The 27,054-nt window shown below is 36.9% G+C and overlaps 1 protein-coding gene and 1 long non-coding RNA gene across 2 annotated transcripts in view; one reads left to right on the top strand and one right to left on the bottom strand.

The window, feature by feature from the left end:
• Positions 1-10,457, bottom strand: part of LOC108376523 (uncharacterized) — a 16,542-nt gene extending 6,085 nt beyond the window's left edge. Inside the window, exons 1-2 of the long non-coding RNA XR_001849268.1 lie at positions 10,374-10,457; positions 5,859-5,861 (exon numbers count right to left, since the gene is read on the bottom strand). This is a non-coding gene — a long non-coding RNA (uncharacterized LOC108376523). The remainder of the gene's footprint in view (positions 1-5,858; positions 5,862-10,373) is intronic.
• Positions 1-27,054, top strand: part of Dbct (Dihydrolipoamide branched chain transacylase E2) — a 229,508-nt gene that overhangs the window by 109,162 nt on the left and 93,292 nt on the right. The window lies entirely within an intron of this gene.

Raw genomic sequence — 27,054 nt, 5'->3', positions numbered from 1 at the left:
TTGTGAACGTAAATGTTCGATTTCCTGCCTTAGACCTATATTACTGTTAGCGATTAAACGCGTAATAAGGTCAAACGGTTAAGTCACCGTTCGCCATATTTCTGTTTTGTATTTAAATTGTTTTCCGGATATATAAAAAATTCAATTATTCTCGTTATGTTTTCTAACGTTTTCTGTATGGGCAGTTATTTATTTTGTGAGCTCCGTGGCAGTATTCGCAATAATAAAGTCGTTCGTATTTGGGTTTGCTGGGACTATTGCCCATTAAAATATTTTTTAAATTTTATTTATTGTTGATCCCTTCTAGGAAAGGAGGCTTTTACACTCTGGAGGGTCTGGAGTTCAGAATCGCAGAATTAAGCTTATGTTATAAACTGAAATTTTAATAATTTATTGGCTGTACAAGCTGTATTTTATATTTATTATTCGAATCATTACCACTGATTCCTCTTCAAGAGTTTCTTTATTGTCATAGTCCGCTGCAATCGCTTTTTTATTTTTACCAATAAATTTAAAAACTTTTTCCATACACTTCACTTTCCTTTCGTCAGTTAATATATCTTTCCAAAAAATATTTTCATCTGTTGGTGCAGGTTCTTCAGTAAACTCGTGAGCGTTTATTGCAAATTCTAAGTTGTCTACAATTCTATTAATGTCATCATAGTCCAAGCCTACTGGTAAAGCGTCTGTCATCTTTATTTAATTGTTGTTCTGTTTTTTTTTTCTAATCTCAAGCACTTTTAAATTTTATAGCCACTTGCACAATTTTCACAATAATATATATTAATAATAAAATATAATTAACTTACTTAAATTATTCGCTAAAGATAGGTAAGTTCCCTCTTAAAATATCTGCAATTGTCCTCGTTGACGTTCTGGCTAATGGCTGCAATTGTCCTCGTTGCTTGATGATTGAAGTTATTGATCATTTATTCTTTTACTTGTGATCCCTTCAAGGAAGGGAGGCTCTTCTATTCTGGAGGGTCTGGAATTCAGAATCGCAGAATTGAGCTAAGTTATAGATTGGACTTAATTTTTGTTATTGCCTGTACAAGCCTTTATTTATCGCAGCTAATCCTTTAAAGGATATTTAATAGTGCGCGATTTTGTTTTGCGAATTTAAAACACTCGCGAGCCCCACGTTGGGCGCCAATTATGTTTCCCCATTTGGGAAACAGTAAAAAAATATATATTAATCCGCGTCTTCGCGGATAAATTAAAACTCGAGTTGTTTAAGTTACAAACTTTGAGAAAAGAACCGTCTTTATTTTCAATCTTAGCCTATTTATACATTTGTTATGTTTACTTAATAATTAATTTCACCATAAGGCGTTGGCATTGCATCACGCTATGATGAAATGCCAATGTCTTGGACAAAGAAGTTATTTGACGCCTTTGAATGGAATTTTCCATTCTGAGCGGAAAAAATATATCAAATTTCAATTCTGAACAAAGAAGTTAAATGAGTCGCAATTATGCAGCTGCATAATTGCTGAGTATGCAAAATTGTATTATGAATCTGTAAGATACAAATTATGCTTTATTGTTTATATTAATCACTAGCTTTTACCCGCGGGTTTCACCCCGCACTTTTATACAAATATGAAAAATAATTTAATGCTGTTAGATTTCTGTGGCCATTTCGTTATAGCTCGTTATTTTTTAAGCGAGTTAAGGTATTTAGGCCGTTTAAAACTATGAAGTTATAAAATCTCGTCTGCGCGCTAGGCATACGAAAGATATCAATCTCTCTAAGTTTACCTTAAAATGGTTCCAGGTATACGACGCGTGAATGTGTAACCTTCTTGGAGGTGTCACGGCGGGTTCTAATATTTCCACCTCAAATTTAGTAACCTCGCCTTGATAAAATACCACTTCTCATTACTGTAGCAAATGCCTCAAGAGAGCTTTAGATTATAAGGCCGAACCCGGCTCCCCCTTTTCCATTTAATGAAATTTATTGTCAGTACCGCACTTATAAAATAAATCTCCATAACAAATTTAAAATACTTCGAGAGATTTTCTATCCTTCCAGAGATATGTATTAAGAAGTTTTTAGTATGTATGGGAGGCGACATGCCTTCTTTTTTAGTAACTCACATTTTTTCCCTGAGCAATTGATACATTTTGTATACACAACTCCATACCAAGTTCCAGTATTCTTCCACAAACACTTCCAGGGATATGTGGCAAGAAAAAGCAAATGTGTACTGGAAGTGCCACGCCCCTTTTTCTTATAACCCTAATCTTCTTCCATGAATTTAGAATTGATTTTACATACCCCAGTACCAAGTCCCAGTACTCTACCATGAACACCTCTAGAGATAAGCAGTATAAAACAGTAAATTTGTCCATGAGAATGGAATTAATTTTGTATACACATCTCGGTGCCAAGTTCCAGTCTTCTGCAATAAACACCTCCAGAGATATGCAGCATAGAAAAATCAATTTGCATGGGAGTTGCCACACCACCTTTTCCAATAACTCTCATTTTTCTCCATGAGTATGGTATTAGTTTCACATACATACATATGTATTTCCATTCCAAGCTTGAGCGATTTACCCCAAACATTAGAAGAGATATGCAATATGAAACTTTCAGTCAGTATGGGAGGTGCTACTCCTCTTTACCAAAAACGTCCATTTTTCTCCGTGAATATGAACATGATTTCACACAGTGTTGGCAAACTGTTAATCTCATTAACGATTAAAAATTAACGATTAAAATGTTAATCGCGTTCGACGATTAAAATTAATTAGTCGTAATCAACTGTACGATTAATGATAAAATTTTTTTAATCGTTAATCGCTGGCTGCGATTACGGTTAATTAATTTAAAACATTAATCGTTAATCCAATTAAAAATAAAATCTGATTAAATTGTCTAGTTTGTCCGAGTTTGAAACCAAACACCAGTTATAGTAATTATTTTGTGTTTTACGCTTATAAAAAGCACATAATATAAAAAAATTATAATTATTGTTATTAGTAATACATAAACTGGGAACTTTTACAAACCTAGTTTGTAAAACGTTTGTTGGTATATATCTTAATGAAAATGCACAGCAAATTGCTTAGATTGATGAGGAAACCCGACTTAGCCATACCGGATTAACTTGGTTTGTGTGCACAGGGAAATTCCAGCATAACTTAATTAATCACCAAACCTACTTGATCAAATTAAGAGTTAATGATTAAAAATTAATTTTTTAATCGCGGTTACGATTAACTGTTTAGTCAGATAAACATAATCACGATTAACTGTGATCAGATTGAATTTAATCGAATTAACTAACTGATTAAAACATCAATCGATTAATTCCAACATTGAGTTCACATACATATCACTATACCAAGCTTCAATTCTCCCCCACAAATACTTCCAGAGATATGTATGTAATATGAAAATTCCAATTTGTATGAAGGGGCCTTGAAGTCCGGTAACTTTCCGTCTAAGACCATCCTTCCGAAATCCGTAGTAAGCGTACTAAATTTCGTTCTGATCGGAAAACCGGTTAAGGAAGTAGCCTATTTTTCAATCCAGGTCATAAACATCTTTGAGCAAAATTTCATTTTCAAACAGCTGGCAATTCTTAAAAAAGTAGCCTATTTTCCAGTCTAGGTCATAAGCTATCAGTGTGCAAACTTTCACGCAAATCAGTTCAGTCATTTACGCGTATTAATTTAATTAAACTTTTCTAATACGTGATAACTCTTAAAATAGTAGCCTATTTTCCAACGTAGGTCATAAGCTATCTCTGTGCGTAATGTCATGCAAATCTGTTCGGTCGTTTCCGCGTATTAGTTTAATTAAAACTTTTTTAACAGGAGGCAACTCTTCCAAAAAATTAGCCTATTTTCCACTGTAGGTCATAAGCTATCTGCTTGCAAAATTTCATGCAAATCCGTTCAGACTTTCCCGCGTATTAATTTAATTAAACTTTTTTAGCAGGTGGTAACTCTTAAAAAAAAGTAGCCTATTTTTCAGCCTAGCTCATAAGTTATCTGTGTGAAAACTTCACATTTCTAACAGGTGGTAACTCTTAAAAACAGTAGCCTACTTTCTAACGTAGGTCATAAGCTATCTGTGTGCAAAATTTTATGCAAATCCGTTTAGTCGTTTCCGCGTATTAATTTAATTAAACGTTTTTAACAGGTGGCAACTCTTCCAAAAAATTAGCCTATTTCTCACTGTAGGTCATAAGCTATCTGCTTGCAAAATTTCATGCAAATCCATTCAGTCGTTTCCGCGTATTAATTCAATTAAAATTTTTTAACAGGTGGAAACTCTTAAGAAAAGTAGCCTATTTTCCAATCTAGGTCATAACCTATCTGTGTGCAAATTTTCATGCAAATACATTCAGTCGTTCCCGCATATTAAATAAATTAAACTTTTTAACAGGTGGAAACTCTTAAAAAAATAGCCTATTAACTAATCTGGCCCATAAGCTATCTGCGTACAAAACTTCATGCAAATCTGTTCAGTCGTTTCCGCGTGATGATTTCCCAAACATCCAAACATACAAACTTTCACATTTATAATATTAGTAAGATAAGATTGTGCCGCTATGTGTGATCTGCCGTTAACTTGCATACATTTGTATGTAGTTAACTTACATACATATGCCTCCTCAGAATGCTGTATATGTATTCTTGTAATACTAGATATAGGGTGCGATCAGAAATGCATCAAGCCAAAGCATCAGTCTATTTCACTTCTAAACTATAACTGATGGAAATGCCTTATTTACGCAACTGAGTTCCATTTAGGCATTTAACCGTGGTTGCGCATATTGGACATTTCCATCAATTATAGTTTAGAAATAAATGCGTCTGATGCTTTGGCTTGATGCATTTCTGAAAAAAATTTTTTTTTTAGTTTCACTTTTATTTCAACATATTTTGATTAAAAGAAAAATACTGATAAAAATAAAATTTTTCATATAAACAAGGTTGAAATCTTGAAATTGTGTATTGTATTGTACCAATCTTTTGAATGCAAAAAAAAAATTTCCCACTTTTTTTTTACCAATAACCCAATATAAAAATTTACAAATCTGTACAAATGTACCAATCGAGTGACACTGCCTTAAAAATTGATGCAATTAAAAAAAAATTCTACAAATTTTCGAGTTTTTTAATTAAATTCTGAGTATGCAGTTTTGTAGCCCATTGAATTCTAGTAGAATAAAGTACAGGTTTCAAATAGCTAAAAATGTCGATTGATTTTTTAGAATTTTTAAAAGTTCGAAATTTGTACGAAAGTTTGTTGATTTTTTTTTAATATTGCACAAATGAGTAGTCCACTTGCAAACAGCGTTATGTGATTTTATAATAGTGATCCATAAATAAAAAAAAAAACGTCTACAACAACAAGTAACATCCAAATTGCATATCTCTCTTTATTATCTGAAAATTTTGATAAACAAGAGCCTAATAACATTAAAAAACAATATGGCAATGTGGTAGTTTTTGCAAATTTTATATATAAAAATTGAATATAGCGAGTTTTGAAACAGTAACTTTTACATAGCTATCTTTTTTTTTGCTTTTCGCGTTCGCTCTTCCATGTAGGGACACGAATTTCGATACGATACGGTACCATATCGATACTTTTGGCATTCGATACCGATATTTTCTAACCGATATTTTAAAAACGATATTTTTTGTGATCGAGTACCAGAACCCTAGTATCGTATCGAATGTCATAAACTCACATTACAAGGATAATGTTATTAACAATTCGTCCCGATATAAATTGGGCTTTAAAGAGCAGAAATGTGTAATTAGTTAGGATTGCATGTAGTGGAATTTGACCCCGCGACCTCGGTGTTTTAAGTCAACACATCAATCTCTACGTGCTGTTACAAAGTATGTTAGTGTTTGACCGAGATTCTCCTCCGATTTGTCGTGCGCGCCTTAATGTTGTGGCACAAAAGGGGTCCCTACCAGCGTTGCCGCGAATCATTTTTACTGGTAGCCAAATTCCTTTAAAAAAGGGGCTAAAAGAGAGCTAAAAAAAGTCGTANTACTGGTAGCCAAATTCCTTTAAAAAAGGGGCTAAAAGAGAGCTAAAAAAGTCGTTGTGGCTAAAAATGGTAGCTAAAATATTTTACTTACATATACATATATAAGTATACACGCAAATATTTTCAATAAGTAATGGTATAGACAAACAACGAACTATGGAAAAAAAGCAAATATTTTATCCAACCAAAAACCTTTTTGTATAAAAGGGGAAATATACGACACCAGCTTGCTGGCTCCACCAAATGATGGTACCATCAGGTTCGAAGCATATAACTTACAAGCATGCTGGTACAATATTTATTTCTTTACAAATGAGGTCGAGGAAAGATCGAAATGATTACAGCCGAAATTTCATAATTTTTCTACCATTTTGTCAAACATTGTTTTTTTTTTTAAATTCACAACTGCAACATCGTGAACTTAATCTTCCACAAACACGGCTCTGACTCATATAGTGCAAGAAATTTCCGCCAAATTACTTTTTACTTAGAAAATTGGGCTAATTTCACCACTCACGATACCAGCAGCTGGTACAATCACACCACAAGAACATACACAGTCAATCGACTTGATGGGCCATTTAACAACCCTGTGGGATCTCGGAATAGACTTAAAGCACACCACGAACTAGACTGCAAGTGATTGTAACTAGTCCAAAGTTTGGTCCAACAACATGTAAAACTCTATTTACATTTAAAATTGAATGTCCTAGGCTCGGACCAATTGTCCGCTTCTGCATTACATTGTAACCAATTTTGGGGAAAAAAAAAAAAATAAAACCTGCGCCGGCTGTGATTCGAACCGGGGTTATCAGATTTTATAAGCGGATACTCTCTCCGCATGCCAACGTCGCACATGAAAATTTGTTGACTAAGTGCCTACATATCAGCAAGTCGTTAATTGTACCCGTTGTCCGCTATTGCATGACATTGTATCCAGTTTTAGATCAAAACTCATAGCTTATGCATTACATTCGGACCACTTTTAGTACAATTCACCTGTTCTACATTACATTGCTTTATATTATTGGACTATCTTTGGTCTAGATACAAAGCTACTATACCTACGACTATATTTTTCGAGCGATTGGACCAATCTTTCCTTCAGGGAAATTAATCATATTAAGGGCCGTAAACTTATCTATTTTAAACTATATGTATAAATATATAAGTCTTTCTTAGTTTAAAAATTCATCTCTTATATAAATGAAAAAAGATCAAATTAAGCATATACAACTTTTTCATGCCAAGTATAAGTAAATTCTCCAAAGGGCTAAAAAAAGGGCTAGGGGCAATTTTAAATTTATGTGGCCAAAAAAAGTATGTGGTAGCTAAATCTAGCCACCGAAGGGCTAAAACGGCAACACTGGTCCCTACAGTTTTAATGGGAAGCTGTTTTTCATTTTCCAGCTGTGCGCACTGCTGACCATTACACCACAGCGGCCCATATACGAGACCTATATTAACATAAATCTTTTTGCATTTTGGTATCGATATTTTGAATATCGAGTCGTTTTAATCCGATATTAATGGGTACCCGATATTTTTAAAGAGATACTATAAATGAGTACCATATCGATACATTCTGTTCGATATCGTGTCTCTACTTCCATGAAGATTGGTCTGCTTCTTTTTTACGACGCCTTCCACTAGGCACCGAAACTACCACGTTTTCTTGCAGTTTTCTAAGTTCATCAGAAGATTGAGACTTTTAAAAGTGTATAAATAAGTATTATAGCGACTTTTGCAATAGTAGTTAACATTTGATGCTATTTTTTCAGAAAATATAAAGATTTTGCACTGTATTGTTAGTGGACATGAAACTACTTTAAATACTGGTACGTTACTCACCAAAAACTAAAAATCTAAAAAAATTTACATAGCGCCTTTGCAAGTGGACTGCTCAAATTTGGAAACATGAATTTCCACGGGTTTTGTTAAAGAACGAACTATATTTTTATTTAAAAATATAACAAAAGTTCAATAACAACAAATATAATACGTTAAAACTTGGCAAAAAGTGGTTCGTTTATAATTTTTTGACCACTGTATGTATTTTTTATATCTTTAACACATCCCCCCCCCCATTAAATACGGCCTTGCCTGGTTATATAAAATAAAACGAAAAAGTCAAAATAATATAATGTAAAAAAATATTTTTTAAATATAAGCTTTTGTTTAACATGTACAATCAATGGAATAAAATAAAGTGGTGAAACAAAATTTTTAGCAAGAAAATTTTGTTAAAACTGCACTAAAATGAATAAAATAAAATAAGTTAAGCTTTCGTTAAAGTTACTAAAATCCAAATAGGGAAAGGAGTTACTCAAACTCTAATGAAAATTACTAACAATTTGTACTGATTTACTTCGTTTTTAAAAAGTTTGTCTTAGATTTTAAACGACCAGAATTCATCAACAAATTTTCTGATTTTAGTTTTGCATATTTTTAGTAGATATGTACATACATATATGTACGCTTCAAGACAGCATCAGATTTTGTGTTGAACACTCGATTTTTTAGAAATTCTTGCTTTCTCTAGCGGTTTATCGTTTCACTTTTAAAACCCCCAATTTAGCACGCGTTCGCACAGTGGTTCAGAGCTCACATCTAGCACGACAAAATTCGTATCTCCTGCGAACCATGGCGGATTATTCTCAAATTTTAACATAGTAATCTACTTTAGCAGGGGCACATTTGAAGCTGAGTCTTGCTTCGATACCTCTAGCGGTACCGGAGTCGGAGTTATAGCCTAAACTATAATCACAAGAAATGGATAAGATTCACTTTCCGTAAAATTATAAAAAATATGACAATATCAGTGTCAAATGAAAGGTAATCTGAAGTGTTTTAATCCATACATATTTTCGGGTTGCCACCCAGTCAAAATTTTAAAGTTATGTTACAATATCCGTTTTAATAATATTTCCGAGAGAATAATTTCTATAAGGGCCAAATTCACAGTGCGTATTTAGCTCAGAATCGGTAGTTAACTACAGATTTTTGTACTGAATTTGGCCCTAAATGAATGTATTTTTATGTTTTGTTAACCATACATGAACTTCCAAGTATTAAGCACATTTTTACGTTTTTCCAACGCCCACATAAAAACAGTAAAGTTTGTTTTTCATAATATTGTTTTTATTTTTATTTTTATTTATTTCTTTTTTTTATTATTTGAATTTAAATTTATTTCGTTGAAACTCTGTTCTCTTTTCAAAAAAGATATTTTTAATATTTAAACATATAGCAACCTATTTTCTACATTTAAGTTTATAGTTTAGTATGAAAATAAGTGTCCCCAACTTCATATATTTTTATGGATCGAAGACTTTAAAAACCACAGCCTTAAGTTCGGTTGGGCTACTAAGAGAGTAGCTCAAGCAGAAAAATAAAAGTTCTTTATATTAATAAGGGAACATAGAAGTAAAAACAGTTCAGGGGACTATTTTATAATACGATGAAATCTGAAGTTCATAAAAGAAATGTACATACAGTGAAACCCGCTTAAGTTTGNCTAAACACCTTCGGCAAAAAAATTCAAAAAAATCAACGGTAATTTTTAGCCACTTGAAACTTGCACATTATTAAACTAAAATTGAAAGGCCAGTACAATTTTATACTAAAAAAAAATCTTCTGGGTTAAAAGATTGAAATTTTGATACGTTTTTTTAAGTGTTCTACAAAATCTTAAGCTTAGGTTTATATGGTATATTTATACTATAAATATTTATAATCAATGACTTTTTAAAGAATATAATTTTTGTAAAAATTACATGCCGTTGCTTTATCTATTTTTTTTACAATTTCTTTATTTGTTTAGATAATGCTATGATCTTGGTTTTAAACTACGTATACTTCATTAAATATTCATGTTTTAATCAAGGAATTACATATTTTAACAAGAAGATGTATCTACATCAATAATTATGTTCGCTTAAGTACCCGCAGCGAGGTACTTAAGCGTGTTCTTTTAAGTACCCAACCCGCCTAAGTACCTCAAAATGCTGACATTTTTCATGAGGTACTTAAGCGGGTTTTACTGTAGTTTAAGAAAAAACCTGGAGTCAGTAGCAATACTTGTTTGTCCTATCAATTTCATTAAGTAATTCAGCGTGTGGCGCTTTAAGCAGATTCATCGCATCTGGCTCAAGTTTCTTCTTTTTACTGCATTTTTTTTTGTTAACTTAATTCAGATATTATAGGATCTGATGATAGCAAAAAATAGTTTATAGCAATATCTTTTCTACTTCTGTGTTCTCTTATGAATTTAAAATCCTTATTTTTTGCTTCTTGTGCTTCCTCTCCTAGCTGACCAATAGGTGGAACTGCATGCTTTATAACCTCTGTAGTGCGATTCCCATTTTTCTTAACGACAATATTCGTATCGTTAGCTAACCATTCCGACAAGTTTCGTTAATTGCAATTCTCAAGCAAACTTTTAGCGAATATTGTCGATAGCTTTGACAGTTGGTCGATAGCCTCGCTACGAATATTTTGTCGTTGAAAAGCCTTACGCTAAAATTGGTTTAAGTTTTTATTGAGAAAAATTAGGCAAAATTCATCGGCAAGCAAACTATTATAATAAAAAATAACTATCTCGATACAATAATATTGGAACTACAAAATAGTTATATTTTCAAAACTTGCAATCGCTTGCACTTTTTTTAAATCTTCGGTGAAAATGTTTTTGTATTAAATAAAATCTTTCCTTTTAACCGAGATGTAACTTAAAGTAAATTATCTTTAATTTCCCTTTTCGCTTGTAAACATAATAGAGAAAAACAAATAAAAGAAAATAAGGGTAGCTGAAAGTAAATGAGATTATAAACTCCAAGAAATGCACGTTTGATCAAAGGACTTTATTTTATCGAAAATTTTTTTAAAATAATTTTCTTACTTTGGTAACGTCATACGTTAAAAGTACCCATAATTTCAGGATAATGTTCTTGTTTTGTCATGACTCATATATTTTACTGTAAATTTGAGTGGTGGTTTTTTGTTTTTGCTTATGTCAGAAATTTGATTTAAGTCGCACTAAAATTGAGTTCTGATAGTTCGTCGGTTTGAAAGAAGCAGAAATGTAAGTTTTGTGTTTTTTCATATTTTTAAATAATTGTAATTATTTAGTGGTATTTATTAAAAGGTGTGTATTTCCCTTAATTAGAATTAATTTTAATAGCATTGTTCGCAGATGCTTTTACGACTGTGAAGAAAATGTCCCGCCAACGAAACGACACACAATTTCGATGGAAAATAATTACATGACTTATTTGGATGCAAATACTATAGGCCTTGCAAGAAAGTAGCAGAAGAGGAAGTAGTTTGTGCTACAACGGAAACCAAGTAGACCAGAAAGTTGCAAATATTGCACAAGATTTATTAACAATCGCGAATGTAAAAAAAATTGACATACAAATTTCAAACTTTTTAGTCGAAATTTCTAGAGAAAACTCGGGTATACACTTTTACAGCCCATACAATATTAGTATCGCATTGTGCTAAGAATTCGTTGATTTTTGAGATTTTTTTTTGGAGGTTTTGCTCATTTTCTTCCGTATGTGTAAAATAACTTTCAAATATACTTTATATAAGAGAAAATGTGTAACAGCGTCAGGAATTTAGAAGTGAAATCTTCTTCGAAAAACTCGATTTTTCAAGCGCTTCGCTTCCCTTATAAATTCGCTCGCGGCACCACTGCACACTGGCACATTTGCGAGAGAGAAATGCCAAAACTCGAAGAAGAAATTTTGCAAGAAAAACGTAAACAAGTTGCACAAGTGTGACGTCATACAAACAGCGGTTCTGTCAAATTCACTGAGAGCGGAATAGCGGTACCGAGATATCCGCCACCTTTGTTCTCTACCCCTGCAAAAATCGCGACTACTCCATGCATGCGTGTAAAGAGTACTCCCTAAGGACCAAGGAGTACTCCAAAATTAACCACAATTCATATAAAAAATATGATCCAATTAACATTGCGATGTCCTAGGGCAGGACCATATACTCCCTCCCTGCATTACATCAGAGTAGCACAAAACTACTCCAACATATTAACAATGGCATTGTTGTTATATTTTTTCGTTTGTACACGCTTTTGTTCTTCACTTCTCAAATGCTTTTTCGAAATTAATAAAAACCAAGACAAAAATTAAAAATTACATGTTGCCTCTGACGGCATTCGAACCCGAACATGCTGGGAGCTAAGAACTAACAGCGAGCATCTCTACACCTTCAGCTACAGCCAGACATGCAAATGTGCTTTCAAATGCTCAACTTCAATCACATTTCGTTAAAACACGAGCAGTGATCGGGTAACAAACAATAAGCTGGCACAGAGACACGAGTTGGTCCGCTACAGCATGACAGAGGAGTACTCCAATATACCACAAATAGACTACATGGTCCAACGATTTTTGCAGGGACATCGTGAGTGGTTATTATAATCAGTTATTTACATTACGAGGCACGTTGTCATTTTGAAAGCTCAAAAAAATTTGTACTTCACACCATTGCCGGCTTTATTGGCGCCTGCGCCGTTGGGCCGCATGCACGTGTTTCACTGGGGTCAACAGTGCAGTGTTTGTAATCAAACCATTGTCAATGGTTAAAACACCAAAACAAGTCCTGCGCACTGCATCTTAGAAGATAGCAACAAGTTGGAAGTTTTCTAATTCCAGGAATTTCGGAAAAACTCAACACAGCTCTTTGAGCTTTCAACACGCCTTCAAGGCTTTTTAAGCTTTGTCGATTTTCACGGACTTGAAATTTTATCAGTTGCTGTGCAGACCTGGTGAAGTAAAGATTTTAATTCGGAAAAACTCAGAGTGAAACTACTTTGTGTATAAGTATATATACATTTATGTATCTAAATTCATTATAGGCAAATTTTCAAGATCCATGAGACTGAAAATTTTGCTGTAAGCAAATTAAACATGAATGTAATGTAAATAATTAAGGAAAAGAAAGGAAAAATGCATACATATGTGCATGAATTTATGTGTTGAGAAGTGATAGTTTTCCAATTAAATGAAAAATTATTTAGTGATTCTTTGTGTAATAACGGGATTTTTTGAGTAAATGTGTTAATGAGTGCAAATATTTTTCCATATAGTGAAAAGTAGTCGATTGAAAAAATGATTTTCTGGCGTTCAAAAGCTATCTGCAGATACGATATTTCGCAGGAGAATATAGAAAAAAGTTGGTAAGTTGAAATTAATTTAGCTTTTGAGATATACATAGTTCTATATTTTAACAAAATATTTGCATTAAACCCGAGTATGATTTGCTGGTAAAGTGTGAAAAAAATTGGAAAAATACTCCAAATGATAGCGAAAAAATTTGTATGTATACTCAGCCAATTTCGTCTGCTTTAACGATTTTTCCAATGACCTTGTTGCGTATCAACGCGCAACGCGCGACATATACAAATGCATACTTACACCCTTCTACTTGCGTACATACATGCCAACATATCGACCTACCGTGCGAACAAACATACAAACATTTGAGCTATAAATTGTACATATATACGAACTTACATACATACAATGAGTAATTTGTTGTACAGGTTAGAAATTTCAGAAGGAAAATATTAGAGCAATGGACGAAATTTTTTCCTATTGTTTAACTTTTTATTTAAAAAGAATATATAAGTACGTACCTATGTATTTTTCTTTCTGTCTGGTGTGAACCGGACGAAATCTGTATGTGAATTTAGTGAGAAATTGAGAATTTTGATATTTGAAACTTTAAATTTAGTCTAAGGCCCGTTTCCTTAAGTAGGTTTTAAAATTTATGTGCTCTTTAAACATAATTTTAAAAGCTACTTGAGAAAACAACACTAGAAAAGCTATATTCAAAAATAATTTTTCGTTCATTTAAGTATCCAAAAACGTCCAAAATACAACGCGGGTTTTCGAACGGAAAACGACTAAAATTACACAGTGCTACGAAAAAAACACGAAATACAACCGAAAAAAAATTTTGTAAGTTGTAGGTAGGGTCGAGTACAACATGAAAATTGGTTTCTTATAGTTCCTGAATACTAAATTTTTATTTTATTTAAAAACGGCCGTTATGTTCGTACGTGACGCATTTATCTATTAACAGCTTGACCATTTTTCATCCGATTTTAACAAGCAAAAAAATTGGATTTATAGACCTTTAAAATTATGTATACAATATATTGTTAGACTTAGCTTGTTTGGAGTTTTTAACAGGTATAGTTTAATAAACCCCAATTTTTCTTATTTTTTTTAACTTTGACTCTCGTTAATATTTAAAAATGTTTATGAAAGCTGCCAAATATGTAGTATTTGTCTAAAAGGACATTTACTTTCAAGCAAATTGGTACTTTACTCAATGAAATCGAATAAAAATCGTCGAAGCTACTTAATTTAAAGAAATATATTTATCTACGGCCTTGAATTTGTATACATATGCGTATGTACTAGACTTTCAGATTTTTGAGCAGTGTGGCAAAAGGCGGATCTCCATAGCATGGTTATACGTATGCATGCGTTCGAAAGAAATATTTAATATATGTATGTACACATTTTTATAGAAGCACCTACATAATAACGCATGAAAATGTAAGAAAACTGTAAGAATTTTGATTTATAACCGTAAATGTCAAATTCAAAGGAATTCATTGCAATGGCTCTTTAGAAAAAAAATGATGTTTCACAAAATTCCGGGAATTTTCCTCCATATAAAAATAGATTTTAGCGTTATATGTAAGAAAACGCGCAACAATTTCCACAAAAAAATTCTAAAAATCAACGGTAATCTATAAAGACATGAAAGTTGCACTTCGCCTCACTAAAATTGAATAGGTTACAAAACTGAATAGGCACCCTGAAATTGTGCATATGGAAACTGTGCATACGAAATATTGCATATGAAAAAAACCGAAATAATGCATATATGCACAGTTTCAGTTGATAACAGCAATAAGGCATAAGAGAAAAAACCGAAATTATGCATATGTACACTTTCGTTTGAAAACCGAAATAATGCATATGACAAAAACCGAAATAATGCATACATGCACAGTTTCGCTTGAAAACGGAAATAATGCATATAAGAAAAACGAAGTAATGCATTCATGCACAGTTTCGGTTGAAAACCGAAATAATGCATATAAGAAAAACGAAGTAATGCATTCATGCACAGTTTCGGTTGAAAACCGAAATAATGCATATAAGAAAAACGAAGTAATGCATTCATGCACAGTTTCGGTTGAAAACCGAAATAATGCATATAAGAAAAACGAAGTAATGCATATATGCACAGTTTCGGTTGAAAACCGCAATAACGCATATGACAAAAACCGAAATAATGCATATGTCAAAAACCGAAATAGTGCATATATGCACAGTTTCGAATCAAAACGGAAGTAATGCATATGAGAAAATCCCGAAATTATGCATATGCACACTTTCAGTTGAAAACCTTAATAATGCATATGTGAAAAACGAAGTAATGCATACATGCACAGTTTCGGTTTAAACCCGAAATAATGCATACATATGTGAAAAACGAAGTAATGCAGACTTGCACAGTTTCGGTTGAAACCCGAAGTAATGCATATGGATAAAACGAAGTAATGCATACATGCACAGTTTCGGTTGACAACCGAAATAATGCATATGGCTCATTCCACGGTAATCGATACCGAATGAAACGAAAATAAACTTAAGAATTTGACTGTATTATTTCTAGTAAGTAAGAGTAAATACATCTAACTTTAAAAACTGAAAGCCGAAATTCCGAAATTTATCTCAAAATCAGATATTTTTTTACTTTAGGTTGTACCATTTACAAACCCATATGAGGGGTTAATTTTTTCAAAATTTACAAGACTCATTTTCGTAGTCTATTATCTTTTTGCATTGTTTAAGCCGTCAGTGGAGAGAAAAATTCGTTAGCATTGTAACGGCGTAATTTTAAAATTTTTCGGGCAAGTACTAAAGATTTTGTTATATGTATATTGAAGCAAAGCATATTTCAGTGTCACGCCCGTCACAAAATACACAAAATCATGATACAAAAAAGAAGGTAGTTCCATTTAACCCTAGAATACTAATGGTGCCAACACTCACCAACGTGTATGTACGCCGTGTCTGTTTGACGTAGCAACATATAAAATTTACTATTGATAGAGAGAGAGAAGCACGCTCTCATATATTTTNGTCTGTTTGACGTAGCAACATATAAAATTTACTATTGATAGAGAGAGAGAGAAGCACGCTCTCATATATTTGATCGTGTCAGCTGACACGTTAACGTACGTGAGTGTGGCTCACACGATCAAACTTATGAGAGCGCCATGTAAATGAAAACTCACCACCGTGTACGTGCGACGGTTACGCGTGCTTCTCTCTCTCTCTATCAACAGTAAATTTTATATGTTGCTACGTCAAACAGACACGGCATACGTACACGTCGGTGAGTGTGGGCACCTTAACGTTCGCCTGTGAGGCGGAAGGAATTCGGTTTCCGCGCGATATTTCAGGAACGCTTTTAATGATCAAAGTAAACGTTCGCGCCAACTCAGCTTAGCGCTGTACAAGGCTGTTAGCAAACGCACATTGTACAGTGGCCTTGCGCGGCTGAGTTCCACGCTCTCTTGACGCCTGACAGGTGAACGTTAGTAGTAAAGGTAATTTTGTTTGCTGTAAATACTTATTTCAGTTTTTAACATGTTTGTTGGCAATTTTCTGTTTTGAACTTAATTTTTTGTTTACTTTTCGAGAGGGGTACCTATGAAGAACAAGTTCTAAAATGGTTGGAAGAAATATCGTTGAATGGAACCGATAGTGAGAACAATTTGGAAGAAGATTTCAGTGAATGCGCCTTATGAATAAAAACTAAGCAGTTGCTTTTTCTTAAGATTTGAAACCTTTTGCTTGATTTATCCGAATAACTTTACGTAAAGGATCTGAAATTTTAAGAAAAAAGCATTGCTTAGTTTTTATTCATAAGGCCCAATGTGATAAAAAAAAGTCGATTTAAANGAGAGAACAATATGTTTAAGCCTTCAAAGACTTTTATTTTAAGACTTATATTATAAAAGTCCTCATAATAATTATGAGCGTGAAAAAATTTTTTAAGTCTTAAAAGACGGGACTTGTTCAGGAGTATTTCAGGATTAGTTGGGGACCAGTTCGGGGCTAAGTGGGGCCCAGTTCGGGACTAGTAGTTTGGTCCCAGTTGGGGCTCATAATTATTATCAAAAGACTCAAATAATAAATAAGTCTCTAATAAAAGTCTTTGAAGATTTAAAAATATTTATCTCAATGATAATTATTATGACAAAACTTATAATATAAGTCTCAAAATAAAAGTCATTGAAGACTTAAAAATATTTATCTCGCTGATAATTATTTTGAAAAGACTTCTGTCCAAGGGTTAACGTAGTAATACTGCTGCGCTCACCTAGAGGTTAAAGGGTGCCCGCTCACCTAAAGGTTAAAGGTGCCCGCTAGGTCTGCTCATCATGATTTCCCTTTGCATCACTTTCGCTGCAGTCCGTTCAAGCTGGTTTGCCATGCATACACCCGATTTAAATGATTCAAGTACTAGAAAGCAATTTTTGCTCTTTTGTGTTTTCTATTTGCTTTTACACGTTTCAATTCTGTTGAATTAAAGTTTTTGGTTCTTTAAATGGGAAGCAACGAAAATGCCAAAAGCAAAGCAAGAAAGTTGAAACGACTTGACGGTACAGACGCATGTGTACTCGTCCCTTTTCTTCTCACTCCCTCTCTTCCACAATACTTGAACTGTGTAAGAGCAGTCATATTCTATTGTCGCTTATGTACAATAAGTTATAGTTACCTAGCTGTTTGTTACATTCTATTGTGGCTTATGTACTATAATAATTAGTTACCTAGCTGCTAAGCGAACCGATATGTGGAAATTTGTTCGCAATAACAAAACATGTATGTACATGCACAGGTTTAAAGTTAAAAAACAGTACATTGTAATTCTATGTAATAGTATAAATTCAGCTAAACCTAAAATAAAGAAAGGAGTTCGAGATCAGTGGTCAGCTAGAATAGCCGCGCGCCTTATCATTTTCTTGGCTTTTATTAATAGGTTTCAAAAACGCTTGCCATCTCCGAACATTTGGTGAGNATTCAGCTAAACCTAAAATAAAGAAAGGAGTTCGAGATCAGTGGTCAGCTGGAATAGCCGCGCGCCTTATCATTTTCTTGGCTTTTATTAATAGGTTTCAAAAACGCTTGCCATCTCCGAACATTTGGTGACCCCGACGTGATCCTCTCACGTTTTCGTTTCTCGCTTAACTAATCGATTAGTAATTGTTCGCATAGTAAAGCATCGTTTTCGAATACCCCGCATCAAATTATCGCATTCAATTTGATGCTTATTAAAAAATTATAATTATTACAATTAGCATCCCGTTGAAAATCGTTTCTAATTATCGGGCCACCAGTGTAGGTGCACAAACGCGCGTTTGGCAGCGGCACAATAGTTAGTGCTAAAATTGCGTCGCATATTTCGTTTCTACAAGCAAACGAAGGCACGCATTAGGTAGCAGTGCACTTGTGGCTGGATACACCCCGTGGCATTTCCTTTTGGAAGCAACCGACTCCAAGTTGAAGTAAAGCAAAATGCCAAAACCGCACAAGAGGCGTGATACAAGCGATCTAGGAGAANCGATACCCTACGCCTACGCCTAAGAAGTTTCACTTCAAAAAGTGTATGGTTCCTGAAACAAATCAGCATACTGAAGGTCAAAGCGGACGCGAACAACTTTCAACACCTTGATGAATCAACTTTGGCGGTGCAGTTAGAGCAACTCGACAGGCTTCAAACGCAAGTCGAAGAAGCCTAGTCGCAACTTGAGAGGGAAGACGTAACGGAAATCGAAAGTGAAGCAAGGATGCAATTTTAGGAGGCATACGTATCCATAAAGGCAAGCATAACCAAGATACTTGGCACACGCTCGATCTCATGTGCTCGATCATCTACGCGAAAACATTCTATGATAGACGAGCTAGGAGTGCACACGTCGTCGTGTCCAATTAAATCGCGCTTGCCGGTTTTGCAGTTACCCCGATTTAGAGGAGTAACCACAGAGAGGCCAGACTTTTGGGCCATGTTTCATGTCATCGTCGATCAAGAACCGGTGTTGAACATCGAGAAGTTCAGCACTTGAGGTCATGCCTATCCGGTGTCGTATTGGATGCTATCCGCTCGTTGGAAATTATTGCGGAAAACTACGAAAAGGCGGTAAAAGTATTAAAGGTACGATTTGACATTAAGAGAGTTCAATTGCAGGCTCACATCAAAGACATTTTCGGGTTGAAGAAGGTGCCTGATGGTTCGGCCGTTTGCTTGCGGGAGCTCAGCGACAAGATCAGCAGTCATCTGCGTGCATTACAAACTATTGCTGCAAATGAAGAGTTGTTATATGGTTTGCTTACGCATTTAGTTATAAGCACGGCAGATACTAGCACCCAAGTGAAATGGGAAGAGGAAGCTGCGACTCAAAATTTGCATTCGTGGGTTCTCGTTGCCGCTTTTTTGGAAAGGAGAGTGCGAATCTTGGAAAGCGTTACTACCATCACTGCAGGCTCCTCAAAACAGGTGATAAGTAGAAAAATTAATCGTAACCAATCGTTCGTTACTACTAGCCCTATCAAAAATTGCGTATTTTGTAATGCGACTGAGCACACAATCCCCACTTGCTCACTTTTCCTAAACCTTTCACCTTCCTTGCGCTTTCAAGAAGCCAAAAAGCTGCAACTTTGCATCAATTGTCTAAAAAAGGGACATATGGTTAAAAATTGTAAGTCCGGCAACTGCAAACAGTGCTCCACTAAGCACAACACACTTCTTCATTTATCGCAATCTTCGTAAGCGATTTCGCAAAACATGAGTGCACCTTCCGGCGCCAAAGCAGCGCTTGTCGCTGACTCCAAGCAAACTTTTCACCCATCCCCTAAGGGAGTAACTATGCTAGCCAGGCAGTCATTGTGATGTTAAAAAGCCGTCAATTACCTTCGTACCGTGTAGGGCCTTACTTGACTCCGCCTCGCAACTTCATTGCATAACGGCAAACATGGCCAACCAGCTGCAAATTAAGAAATCTAAGGCCACTACTCACATTTCGGGAACTGGGCAGTCAGACATATTGTCGAGTGAGAGTGCAACTACGCTATTGCAATCCGTCGATCGAACATATGAAACATCTATCTCAGCCGTGGTTGTGCCAACCATAACCACATATCAACCGGAAAATTCCAGAAAATATCTCCTTAGCAGATCCATTCTTCTTCAAGCCCCAGAAAATTGATCTTTTGATCGGAGCAAGTCTGTTTTTCGAGCTACTATGCGTGGGACAAATTCGCCTGAGCAAAAACCTGCCGGTACCGCAAAAAACGAGACTAGGTTGGGTCGTGTCAGGGAATTTCGATTTGACCTCCCCTAAATCCGTGCACTGCGCAGTTGCTGTTGAGGAGTCCGCTTCTGACGGAATAGACTGCACCCTGAACGATTTAGTCAAGCGGTTTTGGGAGGTAGAAGGTCACACTACTGAAAATGTAAAGCGAACTAAAGAGGACTTGGCTTGTGAGGAACACTTCATCAACAATTATCGTCGAGTGAGCTCAGGGGAATATTCAGTTAGTTTGCCCTTTAAATCAAGCCCTTCGCAATTAGGCGACTCTTATTCGCAAGCAGTTCGTCGATTCCAAAATCTCGAGAAAATATTCGCACATAAACCTGATTTAAAGAAGCAATACTCTGCGTTCTTAACTGAATATGCTCAGCTTGAGCATATGTCTCTGGTAAAAGTTATTCCTACTGGGGTGCGCACCAACTTCTTACCTCATCATTGCATATTGAAGGCAGAAAGCTCCACCACAAAATTGCGCGTAGTCTTTGATGCGTGTGCTCCCACCAGCTCCGGATTCTCATTAAACGACATTTTGATATCGGGTCCTACGATACAACCCAAATTGATTGATACTCTGTTAAGATTTCGATCTCATAAATTCGCCTTAACGGCCGACATTAGCAAAATGTTTCGCTGGGTTAAGATATCTAAATTTGATAGTTTCCTGCAATGCATATTATGGCGCGACAAGCCCGATCAAGAATTCAATATTTACAAACTCGACACCGTAATGTATGGTACTAAGCCCGCTGCGTTTCTGGCCATGCGGGCAATGCAGCAGCTTGCAATTGATGAGGCAAGCAACTACCCTCTCGGTTCAGAAATTGTTTCTCGCGATTTCTATGTCGATGATTTAATATCAGGTGGTAGATCTGAAGATGAAGTCGTGCAAATAATGACGCAGACGTTACAGCTTTTAAAAAGGGGGAATTTCGTCTTAAGAAAGTGGTGCTCAAACAGCGCAAGCATTTTGCAAAATGTCGACCCAGCGCATCGTGAGCAATTTTTGAAGTTCGGTGACGGCAGCGATATTACCAAGGCGCTAGGGCTGCCATGGGAGCCTAAAGGCGATCGCCTTCTCTTCCTCTGGGATTCATTTCCTGAACCATTGCGGGCCACGAAGCGCAACGTGTTGTCGGTAACTGCTAGGTTTTATGATCAGCTTGGTCTCATTGGCCCCATTGTGCTAAAGCAGTGATTCCCAAAGTGGTCGAGGTGCACCCCCAGGGGTCCACGGGAGACTCGACGGGGGTCTACGTTGGCATGAAAGAAATAGGGGGGGGGTCCACGAGTTGGAAGTGGGGGTCCACGAAAATTTATCTGGTTTCGATAGTAAAGAACCAAATTGGTAGCTTGATAGCCTCTTATTTAACTTAAATTTTTTTGAGTGTTTTATAGTGCTCTTGATGCACTGCTACACTTACCGTCGCTTTGTGTTTTCATACGTGGGGAAGCCTTAAATTCCACCTGCAGACTAAAAAGAAACGGATGTTGGTATAACACTGAGTGAGGCGAGGCGAAAATGGCTGGCGACAGAGATTTGAGGCTGTATGCTGGTTTTATTCCAGTACTGAGCCCGTAATCACACATTTTGGAATCTTCACTGATGACTCCAGAACTGACTCTGGGTCAGGATCTGGAGTGGTTTTCGACGTTAATGGGGATAAGCTTCCGCCTTCCAGGCCGAAGTATTTGCAATGCTCAAAGCGATGGACTACGTGGTGGAAATAGGTGGAGGAGTTTACGTGTCTGCAGTGATAGCCAAGCTGCACTTAAGGCATTGGAACTTCCAAACTAGTTCGGCACTGAAAGTCTCGACTAAATTATGTTGGTAAACATAACGAGCTTGCTTTACTCTGGGTGCCAGGTCCCTCGGGAGTACCTGGTAATGAGAGATCAGATAATTTGGCCACGGTTGGTTTAGACCAGGCATTCCTTGATCCGCAACCAGTTGCAGCACTCCACACTTTGGCCATCGAGGCCACCATCAGAAACGGTGAATACTTCGCTCAGCAATGGCTGGGAGGCATCGAGGGATACAGGTGGGCAAAACTCATGTTGCCTTCAATCTAGAAAGGTCTATCTCGTTTTTTGCTCTCACTGAGCAGACGGGAGCGATATAAATAAAAATGGTGCCATCAACAAAAATTAACTATTTTACAAATACGCCGCATGCAAATTCATGAGTGAGCCGAAGTGAGTTTATGGTGAAGATAATGTAAATAACGCTAGCTCTCGACCTGCTCTTAAAAAATATAACTCCTCAGAATGAGAGAGTACTTTAATAACTTTACGAGCTCTGTTTCTACAACTTGGAAGTGTGTAATCACATTAAATATATTAATAAATAGAATACAAGAAAATATTTTATTCTTATTTTTGCCACTCCGACTTTAGTTTTGGATTTCATCCCAGATGTAAATTAAAATCGTTGGACATAATCTTCAAATTTTTTGACGAGCTTTGGGAATATGTTAGAAATGTTGCAGCAGAGGGTCCACCGAAACCAGTAAAGGTTTGAAAGGGGTCTACGAGAAAAAAAGTTTGGGAACCTCTGTGCTTNCACCATCACCCTCTCGTGGGTAAGTGACGTAGCCGCCAATTTCAACGTCTTTGTTGCCAATCGGATCAGCAGCATCCAAGAACTAACTCAAGGTATGTCGTGGAGGCATGTTCCCACCGAACTCAATCCAGCAGACATCTTGTCGAAAGGAGCCTCGCCCAAGGAACTTGATGCATCCACACTATGGAAGGAAGGTCCCGCTTATCTAAAGGAGCATGAATCCAGATGGCCCCAAATGAGGCAAGTAGACTACACATCACTAGAAAAGAAGAAGACTATGTTGATTGCCTCAACCAAAGTCATCGACTATTCAACTAATTGCAAATACATAAATAATTTTCGGTCGATGCAAATAATTTATGCCTACATTAATCGTTTCTTAAAAATTAAGTCCAACAATCGATGGGGATCTTCTCAACTAAGTCTAGAAGAAATTGAAGCAGGAACTCACTTGCTCCTTCGTATAGTCCAAAGAGCTGCCATGACCCTCGAATACAGCGAACTGGNGTACTTTAATAACTTTACGAGCTCTGTTTCTACAACTTGGAAGTGTGTAATCACATTAAATATATTAATAAATAGAATACGAGAAAATATTTTATTCTTATTTTTGCCACTCCGACTTTAGTTTTGGATTTCATCCCAGATGTAAATTAAAATCGTTGGACATAATCTTCAAATTTTTTGACGAGCTTTGGGAATATGTTAGAAATGTTGCAGCAGAGGGTCCACCGAAACCAGTAAAGGTTTGAAAGGGGTCTACGAGAAAAAAAGTTTGGGAACCTCTGTGCTTAAGGCTAAGGTGTTTTTGCAAAGTCTGTGGAAGGATAAACTAGCCTGGGATGAAAGCATTCCTCAGTCATTGCACTTCGCCTGGAATCGACTCTGCGCAAATCTAAGCTTTGTTGAAAAAATTAGCTTCCCTCGTTTTGTTGGACTTGATGCAGATAACATTCAACATGCTGCGATGCCAGCATGGTAGCCTATGGAGCCTGCGCTTACATTCGAGCGAAAAATGGGGGCGAGGTTCGAACGACGTTGCTCTGCTCCAAATCTCGCGTTGCACCTTTAAAAACGCTCACGATTCCGAAATTAGAGTTGTGCACTGCAATGTTGTTAGCCGAATTGTTACATGCCATTCAAAGTTTGGGTCTGTGTCATGGAGGCATGTTCCCACCGAACTCAATCCAGCAGACATCTTGTCGAAAGGAGCCTCGCCCAAGGAACTTGATGCATCCACGCTATGGAAGGAAGGTCCCGCTTATCTAAAGGAGCATGAATCCAGATGGCCCCAAATGAGGCAAGTAGACTACACATCACTAGAAAAGAAGAAGACTATGTTGATTGCCTCAACCAAAGTCATCGACTATTCAACTAATTGCAAATACATAAATAATTTTCGGTCGATGCAAATAATTTATGCCTACATTAATCGTTTCTTAAAAATTAAGTCCAACAATCGATGGGGATCTTCTCAACTAAGTCTAGAAGAAATTGAAGCAGGAACTCACTTGCTCCTTCGTATAGTCCAAAGAGCTGCCATGACCCTCGAATACAGCGAACTGGAGGCTGGGCGCGTAGTCAGTTCTTCAAGCAAGATAAGCTCACTGAGCCCATTTCTAGACAATACCGGGCTAATATGGGTTGGTGGGCGTCTTCAGAATGCAGCACTAAGTTTCAACGCAAAGCACCCAGTAGCATCGTGCTACCAAGGCATCACCCACTCACAAACAGCATCATTGAGCACTTTCACCGAAAGCTGTTACATGCTGGGCCATTCGGTTGCAGTATTGGCCAATTGGAGGAAGAAATAAATAAAAGCTTATAAAAACGTGGCTGGTGTACTCAACAAATGCGTACCAAACCAATAGTCATGCGGCACATTATGGGTAACCTACCAGCCAAGCGAGTACATATTCAACGCCCATTCTACACCACTGGAATAGACTTTTGCGGCCCATTCGGCTGCAAGGCGGAAGTGCGGAATAGGCCAGCTACGAAATGGTACATTTGCGTGTTTATATGTTTCGCAACAAAGGCTACTCATTTGGAGTTAGTCAAAGACATGTCCACGGACTCGTTCTTAGCCGCACTAAAACGATTCATTTGTTTGCGTGGGCAACCTAGGGTTATCTGGTCAGATAACGCTACTAATTTCGTCGGCGCGAAAAATGAGCTGAAAGAGATTCGTGCGCTGCTGCTTAGTGAACAACACACTAGCAAAGTTCGCAAAAAATGCCTTGACGACGGCATCGACTGGCGCTTCATACCACCACGATCGCCTCATTTTGACGGCCNGATTGCCTCAACCAAAGTCATCGACTATTCAACTAATTGCAAATACATAAATAATTTTCGGTCGATGCAAATAATTTATGCCTACATTAATCGTTTCTTAAAAATTAAGTCCAACAATCGATGGGGATCTTCTCAACTAAGTCTAGAAGAAATTGAAGCAGGAACTCACTTGCTCCTTCGTATAGTCCAAAGAGCTGCCATGACCCTCGAATACAGCGAACTGGAGGCTGGGCGCGTAGTCAGTTCTTCAAGCAAGATAAGCTCACTGAGCCCATTTCTAGACAATACCGGGCTAATATGGGTTGGTGGGCGTCTTCAGAATGCAGCACTAAGTTTCAACGCAAAGCACCCAGTAGCATCGTGCTACCAAGGCATCACCCACTCACAAACAGCATCATTGAGCACTTTCACCGAAAGCTGTTACATGCTGGGCCATTCGGTTGCAGTATTGGCCAATTGGAGGAAGAAATAAATAAAAGCTTATAAAAACGTGGCTGGTGTACTCAACAAATGCGTACCAAACCAATAGTCATGCGGCACATTATGGGTAACCTACCAGCCAAGCGAGTACATATTCAACGCCCATTCTACACCACTGGAATAGACTTTTGCGGCCCATTCGGCTGCAAGGCGGAAGTGCGGAATAGGCCAGCTACGAAATGGTACATTTGCGTGTTTATATGTTTCGCAACAAAGGCTACTCATTTGGAGTTAGTCAAAGACATGTCCACGGACTCGTTCTTAGCCGCACTAAAACGATTCATTTGTTTGCGTGGGCAACCTAGGGTTATCTGGTCAGATAACGCTACTAATTTCGTCGGCGCGAAAAATGAGCTGAAAGAGATTCGTGCGCTGCTGCTTAGTGAACAACACACTAGCAAAGTTCGCAAAAAATGCCTTGACGACGGCATCGACTGGCGCTTCATACCACCACGATCGCCTCATTTTGACGGCCTTTGGGAGGCCGCAGTCAAGGCCGCAAAATATCATCTTCGCAGAGCAATTGGCTCTATCGTTCTCGGCTGCGCAGAATTTAGGACACTTGTGTGTCAAATCACTGCTATTATATATTCCAGACCTCTTTGTCCCATTTCAGAAAGCCCAGAGGACTTGCACGTTTTGACTCCGGCCCATTTTCTTTCTGGTGGGGCACTCACAGCCATAGCAGAGCCCGACTTGTCAAATATCGAACTTAGTCGTTTAGGTCGGTGGCAGCAAACTTGTCGCATACAACAACCCTTTTGGAGGTCATGGAGCACGGCCTACCTAACGCTGTTGCAAGACCGCGGAAAGTGGCGTACGAAAACACCAAACATTCCACCCAAAGCACTAGTCGTAATACAGGATGACAACAATCCACGCATGAAGTGGCAAATGGACGCGTCATCGATACGGTCAAAGGAAAGGATGATGTGGTTCGCGTTGCTATCATCAAGAATAGCACTGGCGTCACTCGACGGGCAATCACAAAGCTATGCCTACTGCCAGTGGATGACGTTAAAAGCTCTCAAGGCTCTCAACGGAGGGAGGATGTCCAAGGGTTAACGTAGTAATACTGCTGCGCTCACCATGATGATTTGCCTTTGCCTCACTTTCGCTGCAGTCCGTTCAAGTTGGTTTGCCATGCATACACCCGATTTACATGATTCAAGTACTTGAAAGCAATTCTTGCTCATTCTCTTTTGTGTTTTCTATTTGCTTTTACACGTTTCAATTCTGTTGAATTCAAGTTTTTG

This window comes from Rhagoletis zephyria, unplaced genomic scaffold (genome assembly GCF_001687245.7).
Source record: "Rhagoletis zephyria isolate East Lansing unplaced genomic scaffold, Rhagoletis_zephyria_1.1 Rzeph_scaffold_00099, whole genome shotgun sequence".
Classification (NCBI taxonomy): domain Eukaryota; kingdom Metazoa; phylum Arthropoda; class Insecta; order Diptera; family Tephritidae; genus Rhagoletis; species Rhagoletis zephyria.
Note: the sequence above shows the minus strand (reverse complement) of the source record. Positions and strands in the feature narration are given on the sequence as shown.